A 21,393-nucleotide genomic window follows, 5' to 3' on the forward strand; every position below is an offset into this window, starting at 1 on the left:
ACTATTTTGGTTGAGCAGAGAGGTAGTTAGCTGTGTTAGTTTGAAGGCAGGCAGAAGGTAGGTTAGAGATGCACCTTATTGACGAGCTAAAATAAGAAATGTGTAAGTTTGAGCTCACTTCATTAGATACTGTGAAAGGACATGCACAGAGCAGTGTATAAAGTATGCAATTCAAATGGCACATACCTCTAGCGCAGAAACAGTTATACCAGTACTAAGGTCTCTAACCTTATTTGGCTTATTCCTCTTGCTGAACAGAAAAATAAGCCTTCTGGCTATAAGAACATATTCCAACACAGTATGCTGTAAATAGTACCTTGTGTGCAGACAGGGCCAACTGTCCATAAATTTACACTTAGTAAAAACTCCTGCCCCTAAAAAAAAAAAAATACCTAAGCAAACAGGAGCTTGACTGAAATGGTCTCTGAATGAGGCTGGATGTTGAAGGACAGACAGAAGATCAGTGGCAGCAGGTGGATGAGCGCAAGTGCAGTACCCTGCAGGGAACACTCTCTAATGCAGAGGTTTTCAAATTGTGGGGTGTGCTCCTTCGTGGGGCATGAAGGAACCTGGGGGAGTGGAGTGCAGTGCAGGGGGGTACAGACACAAAGTTTGAAGGAGCCAGAGCCACTGTAGGCTTGTGGGGGAATGTGGTGGCAGGGATCCCTGGACAGGCTCTGCCAGTGGGCTGCTGCGCCTCCGGTGGTGGGCGCACAGCCTAGAGCTGCAGTGGGGTCAAGGCAGGAGGTGGAGTCATGGCAGATGGAGCCCACCCCGCCAAATCAAAACAGATGCTAGGATGAGGGGCACCCTGTGCCTGGCTGTGCTGCTCCTCTGAGATGAGAGGCAGGGGGTGGAGGGAGGGGCTCAGCTCAAAAAGTTGAAAACTGCTGCTCTAATGCAGTGGTTCCAAACCTTTTTAGACCATGGACTGGCAAACCACAGACCAGCAGCCAACTCTTTTTTATACCGAGTATAAAAAAGGGTTAGCTGCCAGTCTGTAGTATGCTGGTCGCTTTTGGACTTCAGATCCTGCAGCCAACCCTTCACAGCCTGGTACCGGGCTGCAGCCCAGGGGTTGGGAACCTCTGCTCTAATGGCTTTGTAGCCCACAGCCTTCTCCTTCCAGCCTTGTGCTGCTGCTGCATCGCCTGCCTGTAACACTGAGTTGCAGTTAGGCAGACAATGGTCATTCTTTGGGGGTCTGTGCTAGAACATGGAGGCAGGACCAGCAGGGATAAGGCTAGGGGCTGGCAGAATGGTGCAGGGTGTTGTAGGGGGGCATTAGGGTGTGACAGCAAACAGGACTCCTTGGGGAGAAGGCAGCACTGTGTATAATCACAGTATGAAAGAGAGATCAGAACCATTAAAGTAAGACTTCTCAGCTCCAACTTTTATTGCGCATCTCATACTTAGTGTTTTCCCTAAAGCCCCTAAAAGCTCGTGAAGTCATGCAGTTACTTGAGTTTTTTTAAGGGGGGGAGGATAGAGACATGTTTTCAGCTGTCATGATTGCAGGGGAAGGCTCAACTCTTGAAAGCCTAAAAGTCAGAAGGCAAATAAAAGCCATCAATACAGTATTTTTTTAATTTTTTTTTTTTAACAATTGTGTACTTTAAGCCAAATCTCATGATTCTCTGAGACCTGATTTATGGGTTTGGAATACATGAGTTAAGCAATATGCTGCAAAGAAGGGCCAGTTATCTTGTTCACTTCACATTTACCCCAAGAAATTCCAATGGTACAGTATTAGTAAAAATGGAGGTAACTAGACTGATATAACTGAGTCTACAAACTTGACCAACTCCAAATATATTACATACTAACTCATATATTAGAACCTAAATGAGATGTAATTAAAGATATATTTAATTTCCAAGATCTTTTTTAATATTTGAAAGCTAAAGAATACATGATATAGCCAAACTGCTCAAATGCAGGTGTTTACAGACTTAGTCATAGAACTAGTTAAACCAGAACAGCCAGTCATAATTCAGCAAGTAACTCTAATGAAGAGGGCCTGGACCCATATTGCAAAACAGTCCTTAGAAATTAGGCTCTGATTCATCAAGTAAATACAATATGCTTAACTTTCTGCATGAAAGTCATTTTCACTTCTCCCAATAGATATGCTAAGAACAAGCGTGGTTGCAGAATTTGGGCTTTAATAGGTCAAATTCTCAATCATCAGTGGAGCAACTGCAGGTTTATGTTTGTGAGACAAATTAGAAGCTATCCAAGGAAATAACCCATGCAAGTAAGAGTTGCAAACCCAAATACTAACACACCAACCCAATGGCCTTTGATCCTTTCAATAGCCAGAGCCACAGCCAAGCAATTCCTTATCTCCCCCTACAATATGGAAAAAGCAACTTGGTTTGGATTCTAAGACATCCCTTAGCAATTCCCTATGTGGCAATTCACTTGGTGACAGAGCTTGCTATGAAATACAATATGTTTACTTAAAAAAAAAAAATATATATATATATATATTTTTTTTTTTTCCTTAAATAAAAAATTACAACAGATTTTTCCAAGCAGATCTTTGGTAGCGTCTACCAAATGCTACATCTTCCCCATGCACATATTACCTAATCTTTCACCTCCTCCCCTTAATGGGATACTTAATAAAAATAAAAAGCAAATTAGGTAAAATCATCAAGGAAAGAAAAGTTAGAGAACTGTAGACTGTAGCTGAATACATAGGAAAAATACATGCTGGTTTTTGTTTTTTTTTTTTTAATTTGACATAATTGAGACTTACCAAAATTAAGCAAAGGCAGCCATATAATGGGACTAATAAAAAAAAAGGCATCTAAAGACTAAAATCAAAGGCCCCATTCAAGCAGCAGCTGAAAGAAATCAAGAATCACACGTAAAGCCTTTTTGGGATATGGACTCTTTTCCCTCCCAAGCACAGCATAATTTAAAACAGCAAATATGTTGCCAAGATAGCATCCCTTTACAGAATTCCAGTCTTTGCAATAAGTATTTCTAAGCGCAACGTGCTCCAAATGTGAGCCTAACTGTGCCACAAACTGAAGACATTTAATAAAACAAAAGTTCATTCACACCTTATAAAAGTTAGCTCAGACTGGAATACTATTCCTTTTGGTGATTCTTTAAAGGATGCCAAATCCATTAGTTAAATGCATAAAATAAATAAAGCCATTGTTAAAAAAAAAAAGATAAGTTACATCTCATTATGGCTGGAATAGTCATATGAACCTGGTTACAAGTATGTTTTGTAAAGGGTTGAAAATTCTTGTTTGTTTTTACTTAAGGGCGGAACAAAAAAAGCTCAAATTTTAGTCCATGTGTTTAGCAGATGACCAATTTTCATCAGCACTAAGGCTTTATTTCTAGAGATACTATCCAGTAAGCTCTCAAATCAGTGTACAGAGAAGGAGAAAGAGTTACAAGCCAAGTTCTGTCCTCCCTCAGTACTGATGCACTATCACTAAGTCAGAGACTGAATTCAAATATACAGGAGTAACTCAGGAATTAATTTAATTGAAGTAAGTGAAACTGAACCAGTGTAACTGAGATAGATGACTATCAGGTCAACTGACATTAGTGAAGGTGCACTGAGGCAGATTTGGGCTGTACATAATTTAACTAACCACTATGGTTTACAATAAATTAGAAATAATTGTAGTGCAAACATAGAGTTTGATGCAGTATCAGCTACGACTTAAATTTTGTGCATGTCTAAAGACTTGAGGCACTGCAATAGCATGTAGCTTACAACTTTTCAAGGCATATATTTCTTAGGCAACTGCACAGCATGAGTCTCAGAGCAATTCAGGTCTCTTTGTTAGAGTGAATACATTTAAAAAATCCAAACTACAGTACAGGAAATAACCCTCACTATTCGCGGGTTCAGCATCTGTGGTTTCAAATATTCACGAATGCTGAACCCGCTGCTTAAATACACTTAAAGGAGGTCCTTGGGAGCTCTGCACTTGCCGCCACTGCACTCCTGCCACCACCTGAGCAGCCGTGTCCCTGACCCCCAGCCACTGGGGGCACCAAGTTCATGAATGCAGACAGCGTTCATGAACACAATGCCTTATTCGCGGATTTCACCATTCGCGGGGGATACAAGAATGTATTCCCCACGAATGGCAAGGGTCACCTGTACACATACTACAGTGGGTACCTGCACTGTACTGTTTTTCCTCTTATTCTACTAATGCTCCTTCAACAAGAAGGTACAAAACTGGTAAAGAAAGATTGTTGGAGCTGATATAGCAATGATCTAGCAGCTACTGCGCATCATTGGTTATACCATGTCATCAGTTTCTGGAAATCATTGGGGCCTGCTTAAGTACTGGCAAAATTTGGAACAAAGGTAGCCAACCTGTGGCACATATGCCACAAGTGGCATGGGCAGCCTTTGTGTGAGGTCTGTAGCAGATCAGGGAGGGAGCACAGAAGAAGATACAGCAGGGAGTAGAGAACAAAGCAGCAGATATTTAGTCTGCAGAAGAGAAGACAGTTGGGGGGGGGGGTATTTGATAGCAGCCTTCAACTAGCTGAAAGATGGTTAAAGAGGATGGAGCTAGACTGTTTTCAGTGATGGCAGATGACAGAACAAGAAGCAATGATCTCAAGTTGCAGTGAGGCAAGTTTAGGTGAATATTAGCAAAAACATTCTCACGAGAAGGGTAGTGAAGCACTGGAATGGGTTACCTAGAGAGGTGGTGGAATCTCCATCCTTAGATGTTTTTAAGGCCCTGCTCGACAAAGCCTTGGCTGGGATGATCTAGTTGGGGTTGGTCCTGCTTTGAGCAGGGGGTTGGAGTAGATGACCTCCTGAAGTCCCTTCCAACCCTTATTTACTATGGTTCTATGACAGGGCTGGGGAAGGAGACTGAAGTGATTCTCAGGGAGGGTGCAGGGATTACCTTGTGGCACATTTGCTAAAGAGGTTAGCCCCTACTGATTTGGCATAAGAATTTGCTTGGGATTGAAGTCTGGCATAAAAACTATCTGGCCCAGAGCAAACCCATACTATCGAGGCACTAAAAGACAACGTAACTTATGTAGTAGAACTGGCCCTCTAAACAGGGTTACTGGATATCTATACAAAGAAACACTCACAACAGCTGGTTAACATGGATTACTGAAGATCAATATAGTTAACTGTGTTAAAGTCAAGTAGAAGGCAGGGTAGATTTGCACCTTATAGACTAGCTAAATCAGAAATGTATAGCATAAGCTCCAGCTGACAAAAGCTTGTGCTGTATGTTATTTAGTTAGCCTACAACAGTGATTGTTACCTTTAACCTGGGATGGTTTGATATCCTCTGAAGTGTGCTCCTGGGTGCCATGCAATCACTGTTAGGTGCTCAAACATGATTTCACAAGGTGAACTGAGGTATTTCAAAATGGAATCCAAAGCATTAAAAGCATTCTGACCTGGTGTGATCTTTCTAAGTTCTTTGGAACAGAAGAATTGGTTTATTATTCTATAGTTAAATAAGTGTATAAACGAAGAGCTAGCATTTTCCAATGGGTGCTTTGAATCTATCAAGAGGTACCTCAAGTCTAAAAAGGTTGAGAACCATGGGTCTGTGGTACAAATCTACCCTGGCTTCTGTTTACAACAGATCTCCATATATCCACCTCATCTCAGCAGCTGTCAACACAACAGCTTTTCCATGGTGTTTATCCATTATCCCATGTTTGGTGGGGCTGCCCATTTCTATGCTCTATCAGCTTTGCTTAGAAGACAAGTACGATGATTTTTATGCCACTTGGTTGCCATGCTTCAATTATGTAATACAAGAGGACCACAAAAGAAAAAGCCCCAGTTACCTGCAATGTGGAGACAGAACTACTCAAACATGGATAACACGAGACATGAACCTGTCCTTCTAAGGAAAAGCTAATAGACAGTGGGGAGGAATCAGTGAAACATTTATGTAGATGATCACAGCTTGTACCCCAAAGTGTGTTTTTACTATATTATTCATATTATGCATTTTGCTACTGTGCTCAACCTCCAGCCTGTGGGCCATATCTGGCCCACAGCACTGTGTCATCTGGCTGGCAGGAATCCCCATGGGTCCAGAGATTTGGCAACAAAGGAACAGTGCCACTGTTCTCCCACTGCCAAATTTCCAGACCCGTGGGGAGCCCCAAAGGTTGGATTACAGTACCAGACGTTGAGCACCCTTGATGTAGAGCCTTCAAGGTAAGGGCAAGCTAGTTTAAGCCTAGCAGGATGAACAGAGGGAATTCACTGCATAGTTTTTAGCTGGCAGTCCCTCTAGAAGGACAAAGTAGTAAAATGAGGGAAGTCTATCCTGTACAGTAGAGCATGCCGCCAGGTATCACAGAATTCTGCATCAAGATCTTCTATTAACTTCTATTAGGTATGTTGCAGCTGCTGACACATTATGCTAGTTAGCTGAGAAATGTCTTTTTCTAAATCTAATAAAACAGCTTCCTTCCATCTTCCATTTGTACATGCAGCTATAATGGACCATTAGGAGGACACTGTAAAAAGCAGTTAAGATGTGTACCAAGCAAGAGTGAGAGCGCACTAAAAAAGACAAACCCTTAATTTCCAGTCTATATACGGTACAATCTTCTAATATCCAAGGAAGCAACTGGAAAACCTAATCCCAAAAGAGTTGTAGGAGTGCATTTCAAATCAGAGAACATTATTTCTATATGAACTTGAATTGCAGCTAATGTAGGTAGGGTTTATTCTGGATGAATACAACACACCTATTTGGGGGCTGCAAAGAACAAGGATGGAGTCCAGGGTTGGGTCCATTGTTAACTCTCACACACACCAGACAAAAAACAAAGTTAATTCCTCTCCATCAATACAACATATGTTGTGCTCAATCAATGTTCTAGCGCAGTGGGAGTCCCACAGACTCAAATCTTAGTTCTTTAAAATGGTTCAGATGAATAACTCCTGACCTGCTGCAGTTTTAACATGTCAATGATTTAGAGCAGTGGTTTTCAACCTGTGGTCCACAGACCCTTGGTGGTCTGCAGACTATGTCAAGGGGTCCACAAAAGACTATGATCAATCAAAATTATGTGAATACCCACACCTACCATTCAAAGGGGTCCATAAATTAATTCAAAATTTTTTAGGGGGTCCACAAATTAAAAAAAGGTTGAAAACTACTGATTTAGAGACAGACTAAAATTACTGAGTACTAACAACGATGGGAAAGGATAAATGAAAGAGAGGAACTATTATTACAGCTGAACAAACAGCTTAGTGCTTTAGCAGGGCAATACAAGAGCCAGGTTCTATTCACGGGCCTGACCTTTAGCATCAAGGCGATCTTAAGTATACATTCCATATAGAAAGGAGCAGCAGCCTGTTGAACAATTAGGGAATGACTAGAAGTCACCTGGAAAACAGCTGTTCCTGCGAAAGTGTAATAGCAGGAATATTTCATGTAGACTGCAGCCATGAAAGTACAATGGGACCACACATACTTGTGATGATTAGGCATCAAATATGCCCTCCTTCTCCCCAGCAGTTACTACAATACCCTTCTACATGATTTTTGTCCTGATTTAGCCATATATCCTTTTCTAAACACAGTTAAAAACAAGCAAACAAACTGAGCTGAAGTAAAACCACCTTCTGTTCAGGTTTGATTGCAGAGAAGGGTAAATAAATAAATAAATTAGTCACCAGTTCCCCTATCTTTCCTTTAAATCCACCAGGAAAACTTTGATAGCACACCAAAGCCACCAGACATTCACCAAAGCCAGGGCCACCAGCTGCCAAAGCAGCAACACGCTGCACTGGGTATTCCCAGAGAAGTAAGGAACAGTAAAGGAGAGTTAGCCTAGGCCTAGTAGCCACTGCTCTCCTCAAAGCCCCTGTATGGGGCAGTGCTACCCCAGATCTCAGGAGGGATACATAAAAATGCACAAGCATTTTATATTTATTAACGAGATAACATTCAGTTATATGAGCTCACATACTACTATTCTAGAAGACCCCCTCCCTCATTCGGTGCACAGGATGGATTTACTACCTGGGAACAGAATCAAGCTGGCTTTGGCAATCATGGATGTGGCATTTCCTGACTTCAAGGGCTTGATTTTATATTGTAAACACCTATTTTCCAAATACATGAGGTGACACAGAGGAAGGACAAACACAGCACAGCATCCTTTTACAAAGGGTTAATACTTATTTTATCCAAAAAGTGAGCAGTTAAAGTGAAAGTAAACAGATGTGAAAGTGTTACAGCAAACTAATTCTTGCATGAAGTCTCCAGCATACTGCAGCAGAGCCACAAAGATTCCTCAACTCTCATTCTGCAGTTTTCACTCATCTCTGATAAGCTTTTCCACATGACAATTACAGTGTTAAAGTTCTGGAATGTTTGGAAACCTATGACTCAGGACAACTACATGCTCTGAAGGAGGTTTCAAATTAGGAGATGAGAGGAGAAGCAGCAAACTGAATCGTTGACAACCTACTCGGTTCCTAAGCTTTGCAGCAGCAACAACTCCTTTTTGGGGGCAGTCCACACAACTAACTTCTCAAAATTATTTTGCAAGCTAATAACCATGAAAACTGGTCTAAAGGCTAAAACTGTCCATTGACATTAGTGCCAGATCCTACTCTTCCAGCTTTGTTAGTCAGCTCATTAAAACTGCCTCCCAGCATAGAATCCTGGTGCACTCCAAGGGCAACTCTTGGGACCTAGGCCTACAACCCTTACTCCTTAAGCCAACACCATGGGCTTAATCCTCTGCCAGCTGGGCACACACAGACCAGTAGGTAACTTCTACCTAGCCTCTCCCTTCCTATGCACCAGAAGGGAAACAGACAGGGAGTTACGGGATGGCAGTGAAGGACAATGGAAACCTGAGCATAGTTGTCAGGGCTTCAGTCACACCCTCACTGCAAAACAGAGCCTGCCTTAAAAGTAAAACCTGAGCTCAAAACTATACCCCAAGGGCTGCATCCACATGAGTGTGGACATTTGTTTCCCCAGGGATAACGAGCAGTGGCACACCTTGTGCCACCACTAGCTGTCCCTGGGGAATGCCTGTGCCATGTACTGTCTGGCATGCAGCAGGTTACCCCGCGGTGGGGTGGGAGAAACTGTGGCTAGCACTGGGCTGGCCCCAGCAGCCTAAGCTGGGGCTACAGCAGCAGCTATCCTGCTGTGTAGAGCCTGGCTGGCAGGTGGAGTGTGGCTCCAGCCAGCCAGGTTCTGGTTTTGACTGGCATGTGCTGTCCCCATGTACACCACTCCGCTTTTTGTTGTTGTTCTCTTTGCAGCATGGGGAACAGCTGAACATGTGGTATGTGGCACTGCAAACGTGTCTGCAGCACCATATACCACACAGCCACTTTCATCTGGACACGGCCAATCTGGCCAAGTAAACTCAGATTCAAAGTGTGAGAGAGCCCAGGCATAAACGTATTTGGTTGGGATCTTGAGCTAAAACTAGATAAGAGGCCAAACACAACTTGCAAGGAAAACCTACTGTACATGCCCAAGCATATCAACTGCAATAACTAGCATTAATTAAGGCTTGTTCCCAAAGTCCTTCAAGAAAACGAAGTTAAAATGATAGCAATTAGGACGGAGCAGCTCTATGAAAAATCAATGCTAGTTGTAAAGCCCCAAATTAAAGAAAGTCTGGTTTTGCTGCTTTCAGTACACACAGTACATTAAAACTGGCGTAAACCCAGTGGAACATGAAGTACTTGTGGACAGTATCTGCCAAGAGCTAGAAATACAGCACTTTGGCTTTAAGGAACAGAGTACCTCATTCTGTTTCCACTCGATGCATTTAAACAAATTAAATCAAGGTGATCTTTCTGAGGGCATGATTGTATTAAGGATAATTGGCAGGCTTTATGAAATGCTGAACTGAATACATGCTGATTGGCAGAGAATCAACGCCTGTCATTTTATAATCCATTACCATCATTACAAAGGTTATGAACAGATGTTAAACTTCACCACATTACAAACACAGTTCTTTTTTCCTGAATGTCAGGCAGATACTCCACAGAAGCTCAGTGACAACATTTAACCTGCCCCTTGCTCATGCCATCACTTACAAAGACCACAACAACTGTCTAGTATTGTGTTGAGAAGAAACAGGGAGAGCAAGCTTGGACTTAAGATTCCCAGTTCTAGTGCCTTATCAGTCCACATATCCAACCTCATATTTAGTTGGTATCTCATTAGATTACACATCTTAGAGCTGTAAAGGACTATGATTTGCATTTCTATAACAGTTTCAAAACATTATGAAATTGAATATCTCATGAGGACATTATTCTCATGCCCCCACTTTGTTTTTTTGATAAATAATGAGCACAAATCAGTTAGCTTCTCTGCACCTCTGTTTCCCTATCTGTAAAATGGAGCTAAAATACTTGCTTGTCATATGGGTGGTGTTTTCTCCTTATTTCATTTTATTTCATTAGGATGCTACATGGTTTGTGTCAAGTCAGGGAATATAATGCCTCCCATAATTCCCACGGATTCACAGTTTGAGCATCCATACACTAAGAAGCGGCCAATATAAGGGTCATAACCCACAATTAAAGGAAGTCATAACACCACTGTTTTCTGGATTATCTTGCTTCTGGGAGATATTAAGAGGGAGCAGACAAGTTGATCGTTGCAGGCTTCAATGGATATCAGTGTCCATCCCTGTGAGTTGTAGGGGACTGAAAAGTATACAAGGCATCTACTAAAGCTCACAGTTGTTGCTGGAAGATAGAAAAGGCAAAGCGCCCATATCACTTATACATGTTTCCTAGATTCCCTTCACCCAACCTTTACCACCTGAAAGAAAAGGCAAAAATTCACTCCTTATCTTCTTGGAACAGGCTCCTCTCTCTCCTGCTGTTCAGAGATGGAAGGACCCACTACTTAAAAGGTTTAAAACAAAGAAAAGAAAAAAAAGAGTTGATCTGTAAAGCAAAGTTGCAGTAACTCAAAGTTCAGAGGAAAATATTTCTGTTTTATTTTTCCTCTTGTATAATCAGGGCTTTCCCCTGCTGATTGTGTGGGTCCTTCAAAAAGCAGTAGGTGGAGAGAAAATGTTTTTCAAATAAGAAAAATTATTATGAAACCACAAATATTGGCAAAGAGCCTGAAACAGCGGTGCAGCACCTAGAACACATTTGCTGAAGTTATCTATAGGCTTCCTATAGCTTTCCTCAGCAACCACAGGAAATTTACAAAGTACTATTCTGTGCCACATCTGCTGCTCAGAAACCTATGAGCAGAATTAGTGAAACTAACCAAAAGGAGACATGAAAGTGATTTTACTTAGGTGTATGTATAAAGCCACCCACTCATCCATCTATTTGCAAGAACTGACCCAACTCTCGTCCACTTCAGTCTGTTGGGGCAGTCAACCACTACAATACAACTTCCTCACTTGCACCTAATTTTATGCTATGTGACATCCAAATGCTCAAACCAAAAATAAGGCAAACACTTTGTCAACCCATACCTTTGGTTAAGAGTTTGTGCCATACCCAAAATGGATCAGTTCTCCTGTAACAGTATTTTACAATCACAGAAAATTATGGTTGAAAGTGTCCTCAGGAAGTCATCCAAGTCCAACCCCCTGCTCAAAGCACAATCATCCCCAACTAGATCTGCCCAAAAGAGGAGAGAGCTTCTAATCAATCATTTAAGTATTAAAGGGATGTTTACAAAAATTGACATGGGCCATCAGGAGAATAAAACAAAACTATAAAAATTATTGCAATGAAAGCACAAGCTGAGTTGTAGCCTCGCAGAATCTGGCTCACTAACTGATGACTTGGTTGTACTGGACCTAGAACCACCAGCAAAACACAGGGAGAGTGATCAAGAATTAAATTAAGATTTTAATGCAGATTCTAACATTCTAACAAGTTGGAGAGAGTCCAGTGAAGGGCAACGAAAATGGTTCAGGGGCTGGGGCACATGACTTTCAAGGAGAGGCTGAGGGAACTGGGCTTATTTAATCTGCAGAAGAGAAGACTGAGGGAGGATTTGATAGCAGCCTTCAACTACCTGAAGAGAGGATGGAGCTGGACTGTTCCTTGGTGGCAGATGACAGAAGAAAGAGAAATGGTCTCAAAATGCAGCAAGGGAAGTTTAGGTTAGATATCAGGAAAAACTCTCACTAGGAGGATGGTGAAACACTGGAACGGGTTACCTGGAGAAGTGGTAGAATCCTCCATCCTTGGAGGTTTTTAAGGCCTGGCTTCACAATGCCCTAGCTGGAATGATATAGTTAGGGAAGGCCCTGCTTTGAGCAGGGGGGGGGGGGGGGGGGGGTTGAACTAAACCTCCCAAGGTCCCTTCCAACCCTAATTTTCTATGATTTTATTATTCTGTACCATATATAAACTTGTTGTACTGGCTCCAGAGTATGAAGTGAACAGCATAAGATTATGTATTAACTAAATATGAGGATATGCACAGACAGACTATATACAAGGTACAGTCTTTATCTTAAAAATTGAAGCATTTTTTTATGAAACCTGCCAAAATATTACTACTTGGAAAGGGAAAGGATGAAGTTGCTAAGGGCCCATTCTCTTACTGAATATTATTTTTGAACCCCTGTATGGTCTAGGATGGAAAAATGACAATCATCAATAGAGGTGCACCAATATAATCGGTGCCATATCGGATTAGGACCGATAAAAGGAAAATTAGCATTATTGCCTATCGGTTTTTTTTGGCTGGTGTAGCCAATAATCTACTGATAAATACAATATGCCTCCTGGCATAGCTGCACATGACCAGGAACGCAGCCCAGCAGCATGCAGAGCAGCACCCTGCAGGTAATTCTGGGGAAGGGAAGGGGTCCCCCACAGTAAGGGAGAGAAAGGGGCAGGGGGCACTGCACAACCAGGGCAGTGAATGAGATGCTGGGGCAGGGAGTGGGATGGAGCCACAGGCAGCTCGTCCAGGACGCGTAGGTGGGGGTCGGTGCGGCTTCCCACTGCTATGCGCAACCCCACGGGAGGCATGTGCTCCCCCAGATTTGTGCACTGGGTGGATGTGGGCTGCCTGCTGTGGGCTCAGGGCTGTCTGCCTTGCTGTCTTTTGCCCTGGGAGCTGTGCACTGGCCTTGCACCCCCCTGACTGCCTAGCGGCAGCAGGGACAGCAAGTTGTGCATCCCACTGCTGGGCAGGCTTGGGACATGGCACAGCCAGCGCACGGCTCCCGGGGCAAAGGGCAGCAGGGTGCACATCCCTCTGCCTGCAGTGGGCAACCTGCATCTGCCCTTGCCCCACTTGGCTCCACTTCTAAAAGTGTCCCTGCACTTAAAAATGGTGGCAGCAGCACTTTACTTGATGAGCTTTAGTTCAAGTGCCACTGCTGCCATTTTTAAGTGCCAGGACACTGATCCCTGGAAGAGCTGCCCGCAGCTCCATCCCGCTCTCTGCCCTGGTATCCTATTCACTGCCCTTGCTGGGCTGCACCCCCAGCCCCAGCTCTAGCCACTACCCCACTCCCTCCCTCACCGTGCGGCTCTCGATCTGCACCCCCCTACACATACACACCACTTCTCTCCCCCATACTCTTTACCTCCCCAGACTTACCTGCTCCTCTGCACGCTGCCAGGCCGTGCTCCTGTAAATCGGTTATCGGATGAGTATCAGCCGATATACCTGGTGAAGAAACAGCTATCGGTATCAGCCAAGAAAATCTCTACCGGTGCACCCCTAATTATCAAAAATACAATGGCTCACACTTGCATAAGATAAGACCCAAAAGATTTTACTTTCAAGCATCATGAATATTATCTCCACTGTTCTCACCCATAGATCTCCCTGGTGGATCAGAGAACTGGAGCTGAAATGCTTAGCCTTTAACTGAAGGGACCTGGGTGACTAGCAAATATTTGCCTCCCAAATGTACACCAGGTGTTTGAGTTCCAAGTGCCAAGATGCCATTTTACATTGTTTGACTATTATTCTTTCTCTTTTTCATGCATGACTAAAAGCTGAGTAGCCCTCAAGAATTTCCATATATTCAACTTTTGCTGGAAGACAAAATATTGTATTTCTAACATAAGAAATAAACTGAAAATATCTGTTCCTGAAAAAAGCAATGCCTCCTTTATTTAGAAGAGGACAGTTGATTTTTATGCAACTGATTCCCTCAGTTATGCAAAATTCCCTCAGTTATGGACTGCACGTGAGAAGAGGTACGGGTAGGCATGCTGGGCTCAAGCCCAGCAATCTGCTACTCAATCAACCACATAAGACATGCCACCAGGGACAGGAAGGTAAATGCAATTATGATGGATAACCTATGTAACAATCACATGGGTGGGGAGAGAGGGGGGAATCTCATGGATTCCTGTGGAATGAAAGAGGCATTCCTATAGGAGTTTGAATCATGAATAATGAAGTAACAGAAATGTTTCATTGGATGCTTGTTTTGCATACATAAAAGAAAGCTTTGCATTTCCATAAGTCATGGACAGAAAATCTTGTTCATGTCAAGCCTGACTTTTTGTTTTGACAATATTCTCCCACACCTCAAACAGACGTAAAGCTGAAGAATACCAAGAATATCATTCACAGTCAGTATGCTAAGTGAACAAAAAGTATACCTCACTTTGAGATACTAATGTCTACTGCCCTAAACAGACTGTACACTCACACACATCACTGTTTAAATGTAACATCTTCTTTGATTATACACTGAAATAGTGTAGTGAAGCAACCACAACATGCATTTATTTCCTACCATGGTTAAGCCTTCCTCAGAGTATTTAAAGCAGCTCAGGGAAAAGCAAACTAAAGCCAAATGAAGAAGGGGAAAAAAGTGGATGGTGGGAAAGAGCAGAACTGACATATTTTTAGAATTAGCAACTTATCCCAGGAGGTCCATTACAGAAGGAAAATGAGCTACAAGTTTTCTGAAAGGAAGTGAATGACTTTATATTAAGCCTCCATGTGTGATGCACTTTATTTTTCTCCTAACCTCGTACCAAATGTATAATTTACCTACACAATGAAAACGAACAGCTACTTATTTTTCCAGTTGAACTTAGTTTTAAGGCCTCATTAAGCCAATACTCTTCATCATATAAATATCATAGTAAAATATAAAAGCATCAGGCAAGTAGAAAGAATATTAAGATGGCATCATAGATATGTAGGAGCAGTGATCAACATGGAAAGAGAATCCAAATGTGCATTAACGCTTTGAAGAAGAAGAAAAAAAATCCCAAGACCCTTCCCTAAGAGTTCTTGAAAGGCTGTTTCTCTGTCATTTATGACTTGTTTTGGAATGAAGCAGCTCTTGGACAAGTTTGCTACTATCTTGAATGGAAAGGCTATAAAGCTACTACTTCACTACATATTTAACACTGCTGATTATTGCATTTACTGAACATCAATTAATTAGAGCAGAGAAAAATCATGAAAATGGTGCAAAAGGTACAGCCTACAACAGACTGGTATTTTCTGTATGAAAAGTAAGGAAGCAGAATACTCTACAGGTCTAATGCTGGTCCTGGAATTAATTTAATGGATGGCCCTGGGCAATTGACTCAGGCCTCATTTTGCTCTTATGAATGACAAATGGAAAAGAAACAGACCCTTATTCTTTCCACCCATCTCTTTCTTTCCTCTGTAACTTAGGGACATTACCAAGGGGTAAAGAGAAGGAGAGTAGATTTTTAAATGCTGGTAAAGATTTTTTCCAAAGATGAAGGTTATAATTGCAAATGTACTGCATACTTAAAAGTAACTATTCATTCAAGGGGATGAATCAGTTCACAGGGAAGGCCATAATCCATTTAGGCTCAGTTACTTATAGGGAAAATTTGAATTAATTATGGAGCCATAGATTTTAAGGTCAAAAGGAGACATTGTGACCATCTAATCTGACCTCCTGCATAATACAGAGCATAATGTCTCCCCAAGCTACTTTTTCATAAAGTCTATTTATTGGCTGATCTAGGGAATGTATTTTAGAGAAATAGCCAATCCTGATTAAAAGCTTGCTGGATGAAGAAAGCACAACATCCATTGGTAGGATGCTCTAAAGGCCACCTTCTACCATTACTATTTTGAACCTTACTTCTAGAATACATTTATTTGGCTCCAACTTCCAGTAACTGGATCAATTTGGACTTTTTTCTGCTAAGGGCTTGTCTACACTACAAAACTATGTGGCCATAAGGAGTTTTTCTGCCAGCATAGCTACACCAGTTCTTTGAACAACATAAAGTAAAGTAAACTGACAAAAAAAAAAGGAACTCTTCTTGCAACATAACTAAGCCAAGACCAGCAGTTTGCCAACATAGCTATGTGAGCCAGCAGGCTTGACTTTACTCCATGCCTCTGGCTGACATAGTTATGCTGGCAAACATCTGTAGAATAGGCTGACCTAAAGAGCCTTTTATTACCAGATTTCTTCTCCTCATATGTACTTACAGACTATGATAGTGAGTTTGGTTCCATCTTCTGTTTCCTACTCCTGCTCTTGGGAGACAGGCATCGTGGCCTGTGGGCTCCCAAGGAGTCTGCACACTGGCAGGAAGGGGAAGCCCTGGCCACTCAGACAGTGGACAGCCGTGCTTTACACTATCACTTTAAGGTAGCTTAGGAGGTTGAATAAGCTACCACAAGGTGGCAAAACAGTAGCCAGGAGTGGTGGGGTACTGCAGAGATTTAATCACTTAATCCCTTTGTTCAGGAAAAAAATTGCCAGGTGTAAAACTAGGCTTGGGTTTGGTCCAAGAACGTTACGTTTTTATCAGACATACTGACAACACATTGATGTCTCTTCTGAGAGTGATAGGGAGCTAGCAAACAGTGACTCTGTATTTCAGTTCATTCTGCCAAGGTCAGCAGGCAATAAGTTAGCTTACTATACTCCAGAAAAACAGAGACCCAGATCCTGTTGATCTGAAAATGCCTCCACACAGGCAGAAACAAGCAACTAGAAAAGCAGTGTTCATCTTCAGCCCTACATTTAAGTGCTCTCCTGTCCCCAAAGTATATCAGATAACATGTTCGCCTAATAAGCAACACAACGATAGGATTAAAGCAACTGGTATCAGTACAGTGGTCATGTACCTGCAGCACAGAGTTCCTATCCAAGATAATAAAAAAAAAAGAACTTTCTGCAGTGGCCTTGAGATGGTCTAGTCACATTGTCATGGGCACCTTCAATGCCTGTTTGCAGGAAGGGTCCTCTGTTCACTCAAGCTAACGAGGAATTGTCCCATGAAGCTCATCCTCAGAAAGCCAGTCATATCCTACATATTGGTTATAGGATGCGTTTAGAAGTCACGGGTATAAATGCAGGTAAACTTTGGCATTGGCATAAGAATGCCATCACCTTCTCCATTTACACCACTTCTGTTCCTATGATTGCACTACTGAAAATCAATTGAACACATTGGATTTTGTGGGAGGTTACTGCCCTCTCCACTTTGATTTCTTAATTAAAGTTTTGATGGGACTTTAAAAGATGATGGAAACTGAGGCTTGGCAGGACTTTCCATAAATAAACATATTATGTAATCCCAAGAGAACAACTTCTAAAGGCTCACTTCTTCACAGGGCAAGAGTTGTACTCTAGTGACTTGACTTCCAGACGAAAAGGAAAATGGCCAGAATGACAATGGTATGAGATACTTTCAAGGAGACTGATTAGAGCATAAAGCATTTTTGAAAGTGTGTGTGTGTGTGTGTGTGTGTGTGTATATATATATATATATATATATATATATAAAACAAACACACACACACACACACACACTTTCAAACCATCTACAATATGCTTTTTCTGAGCAAACCATGATTTCAGTTCAAGACCATCATCTTTCTACTAGCAAGCTGATGGAAACACATAACCTTTACTGCTTTTAAATGGGAAAGTGGCAACAGGCTAAGGTTCAACTTTTATAAGGGCATTTGAAGCATTAGGACTCATTTCTGTCCTGTCACATAAAACATTTCACTCCTCAAGTTTTCAAGATGTTTCAAATTCTGTGAATGTATCCATACTAAGCACATTACAAACTAGGAATATTGTTTGAAAGCAGTTTGTGTTGAGGAAGGTTTACTGAAACAAATATGGATAACAACAAACTTAATTTTAAGGGAGAATGAAAAATACAAGTGTGGCATGCCAATCTGTCCAGTATTCCCTGTTGCCCATTTACTATATCAGAACCTAGTGATAAGAGGTAAAATACAGGAGTGTAGGGTCCAATCCTACAGACATATTTTCTGAGAAGTGGGGATCACCCTCAACTCCACATAAATTTGATGGAAACCATGGGTGTTTGGCACCTCACTGGATCAGGGTCAAACCCGCCCCCCCACCAAAGTCTCAACTTCATCACCATTCAGACAACATGAATTTACTGAACTGAAAACACAAAATACATTTTGGTGAAGCAAAGGGTCTCCTGTAACAGCATATAATATACCAACCAACATATCTTACGACACACAGAACTGAAAGGAAACAGAAACTAGATCAGATGGAAATGTGCTCACTTTTTCCCCACTGTAACTGCCTCAATGGTATTTAGCAAGGCTTGACCTAGTTCCTGCAGTGTCTCTTTGCTGTCATTTCCTTAGACTGTTAGTGCAGTTCTTAGTCTAGAGACTAATGAAGGAAAGATTGAAGAAAACAAGCTGGCCTGTTAACTCTCTTTACAGAGAACTACCGTGATCTGAACGATAGATTTCACAATGCCCAGCAAGTCTCTTTACAGAACAAAGCAAGAACAACTGCTTCCTAACTGTTAATATGATGCAAAAGTTTTAAACTTTAAAACAATGCTTTACTCCTTTCTAACAAATGAGTATCTGAAGGTGGATTTGATTTCTGACCATCCCCTTAGCCCAGGGGCGGGCAATTACTTATTTTGAGTAGAGGGCCGCTTACTGAGTTTCGGCAAGCCATCGAGGGCCGCATGACAGGCAACCCAGGGCAGATTAATATTAATTTTCTAAATTTTTTAGGGGCCCCACGAGCCAGATAGAATGGCCTGCCAGGCCACATCCAGTTCCCAAGCCGCATTTTGCCCACCCTTGCCTTAGCCAAAGCATCACTATTGATCCAAAGAACAGGGAGTGGATGGCTAACAGAGGGACCAGAGAGTTTTACTTTTCAAGATAAAAAGAAAGTGAGAACGCAGCACATAACTTAAGGAGACTTTTATTCTTCAATTTTAAAAAAAAGCAACAGTAATACTGAATTTGCTGCTCATGAAAGGAAGGTACAAATGCTTTTGCCTTCAGGCAGATGCTGTGCTCCCCTGTCCCTACAACTATTGACTGTTTGTTTCTGGTTCTGGGCTTCCTGACAGCAGAGAACATCATACATATACTGAACTGTATTATGGTTTTCCAAAATACCAGGATTATGAGAAGACTAAACTACTTGCTTTAATTTGGAAACTCGGTACTTATTTTGATCTCAGCTAGCTCAGTCACACAGACGCTAACGTTTAACCCAAAGAGAAAGATATCCTCATGTTATTTCTGAGCTTACTAAGCATTACAATGCTCACTAAGCACTTTCCACAAACATTTCGGTCTAAACATTCAGTCACACTGCAAGCTTTCGTTCTCTGACACAACAAATGCTGAAGAGCACATCACCAACAGGTCATTAGATTTTCTTTGTAAATATGAAGTGTTACAAAATAGAAACAGGAAATAGCTTTTCTCCCTTTCCATCTCTCATTTCCCTGAAAAATGAAAATTAGGAGGAAGGGGGAGGAATCTGTTCAAAAGGAAACCCTGGAGTTCAGCCTATTATCAATGACATTTACAAATGCTACAAAGGATCATATCACTGGGACTGCTACTGCTTTGAGTAGGGGGCTGGACTAGATGACCTCCTGAGGTCCCTTCCAACCCTCATCCTCTGTGATTTTAAAAGGTCAGTCACAAGCCCAAACAGGCATCTGGTGGGGAAAAGCAACATGAAAAAAAAATAAAAAGGCACCCCCCTCCCCAACTCCAGCTAAACTACAACCTCCATAAGCACACCTGAGAGAGTACCTTTCAGAGATCCAGCCAGGACAGATCTGGAGTTGCGTGCAACGAAGAGGGAGCTGTGAGTTCTCCAAATTAAACAATTTGTCAAAAATGGCCAACCACTCCCTCACAAAAAGAGCTCTAAATCTAAGAAAAAAACCCCCAACCCCATCTCCAAAAATAAATAATAATAAAAAAATGCTAGGGGCAAATGGCGTTCTTGTTTCTCTCTCCCCTGCCTTTTAAATGCCTTCCCCCACCTCCCTCATGCCTCCCTGCAGTTGCATGCGATGGGGGAGGAGGGAAGCCAGGTTGTTTAGGGGAAAGTTGGGCTGAAGGAGGGATTGTGAGCCGGGGGGAGGCAGGAGACATCTGGCGGGGCACTGAACGCAGCTCGAAGGCGGAATCAATGCTGAGCAGACAATAGAGGCCGGCACTTCTCGGCCGGGAGGGGACGGGGACCGCCTGCCGGCGCGGCCATACGGCCAGCCCGAGGGGCGCAGGTGAGGGCCGGGCCGGGCCGGCCTTTGTTTTGTTGTGCGGCCTCGGCGCAGGCTGCGGGCACGGCTTTCAGCTGCTAAAGGAAATGAAGTCAGAGTTCAGCGTCGGCCCCTACCCGCCACCCCGTACACAGACACAGACACAGACACACACACACACACACACGGACACGCGCGCGCTGCGCTGCTCACCGGAGCGATGAGATCCGTGTTGTGTCGGATCCCCGCAGCAGCCGTGCCGGGCTGTACGTGTGCGCGTGTCCCAGCCGAGGGGCCGGCGATGCCGCTGGGCAACTGCCGTAACGGCTGCCTCAGCCTCGCGCCGCCGGGAGGCAGGAGCAGTGTGGGGCGTGGGGGGGAAGGGGGAGGAGCTGGCATAGGGAAGGGGGCGGGCAGGCTGACGTCACGGCAAAGCGCCCCGCCCCCCCGGGAGCCTGGGATCTGTAGTCGACCAAGGGGCTTCCAGCCACGCCCCCTTCCCTGTCACCTCGCTCCCAGCGCCGCGCCCCTTCCCGCTCTGTCTTGCCTTTGGTTTGCGCGTAGTTCCCGCCTCACTTCTGGCTGCCAGAGACCCCCCTGCTGAGACACAGCTGGCGCCAAAGGGGCTGGGAGTGGTCCCACACCCCTGCCCCCCTCCCGTGAAGCACTCGGTTTGGAGCTGGCCAGATGTTGAAAGTGCTTCTCCTCAGGAGAGCTGCCGGACAAAGCGTTCAGGCCGCGCTGTCCAGTGAGCCTGCCTCCTAGCTCAGTTGGGCCCATAAAAGAGACCGCAAAAGGCCTTGGTTCAAAGATGATATCTTTTATTCGACCAACTAAGATAATTTTTTTTGCGATTTCTTAGTTGGTTGAATAAAAGGTATCATCTCTGAACCAAGAGT

General features: G+C 43.0%; 1 protein-coding gene across 2 annotated transcripts in view; it reads right to left on the reverse strand.

Moving 5' to 3' along the window:
- The window catches only part of PELI1 (pellino E3 ubiquitin protein ligase 1), a 77,185-nt gene extending 56,319 nt beyond the window's left edge, over positions 1-20,866 (reverse strand). The window contains exons 1-2 of one of the 2 annotated variants that reach the window (XM_019500835.2): positions 20,708-20,866; positions 13,590-13,658 (exon numbers count right to left, since the gene is read on the reverse strand). The gene's annotated coding sequence lies outside the window, so the exon portion shown is untranslated. The remainder of the gene's footprint in view (positions 1-13,589; positions 13,659-20,707) is intronic. The other variant, XM_006264912.4, reaches the window with a different exon arrangement.
- Positions 20,867-21,393: the final 527 nt, after the last annotated feature.

This window comes from Alligator mississippiensis, chromosome 1 (genome assembly GCF_030867095.1).
Source record: "Alligator mississippiensis isolate rAllMis1 chromosome 1, rAllMis1, whole genome shotgun sequence".
In the NCBI taxonomy this organism is placed as follows: Eukaryota; Metazoa; Chordata; order Crocodylia; family Alligatoridae; genus Alligator; species Alligator mississippiensis.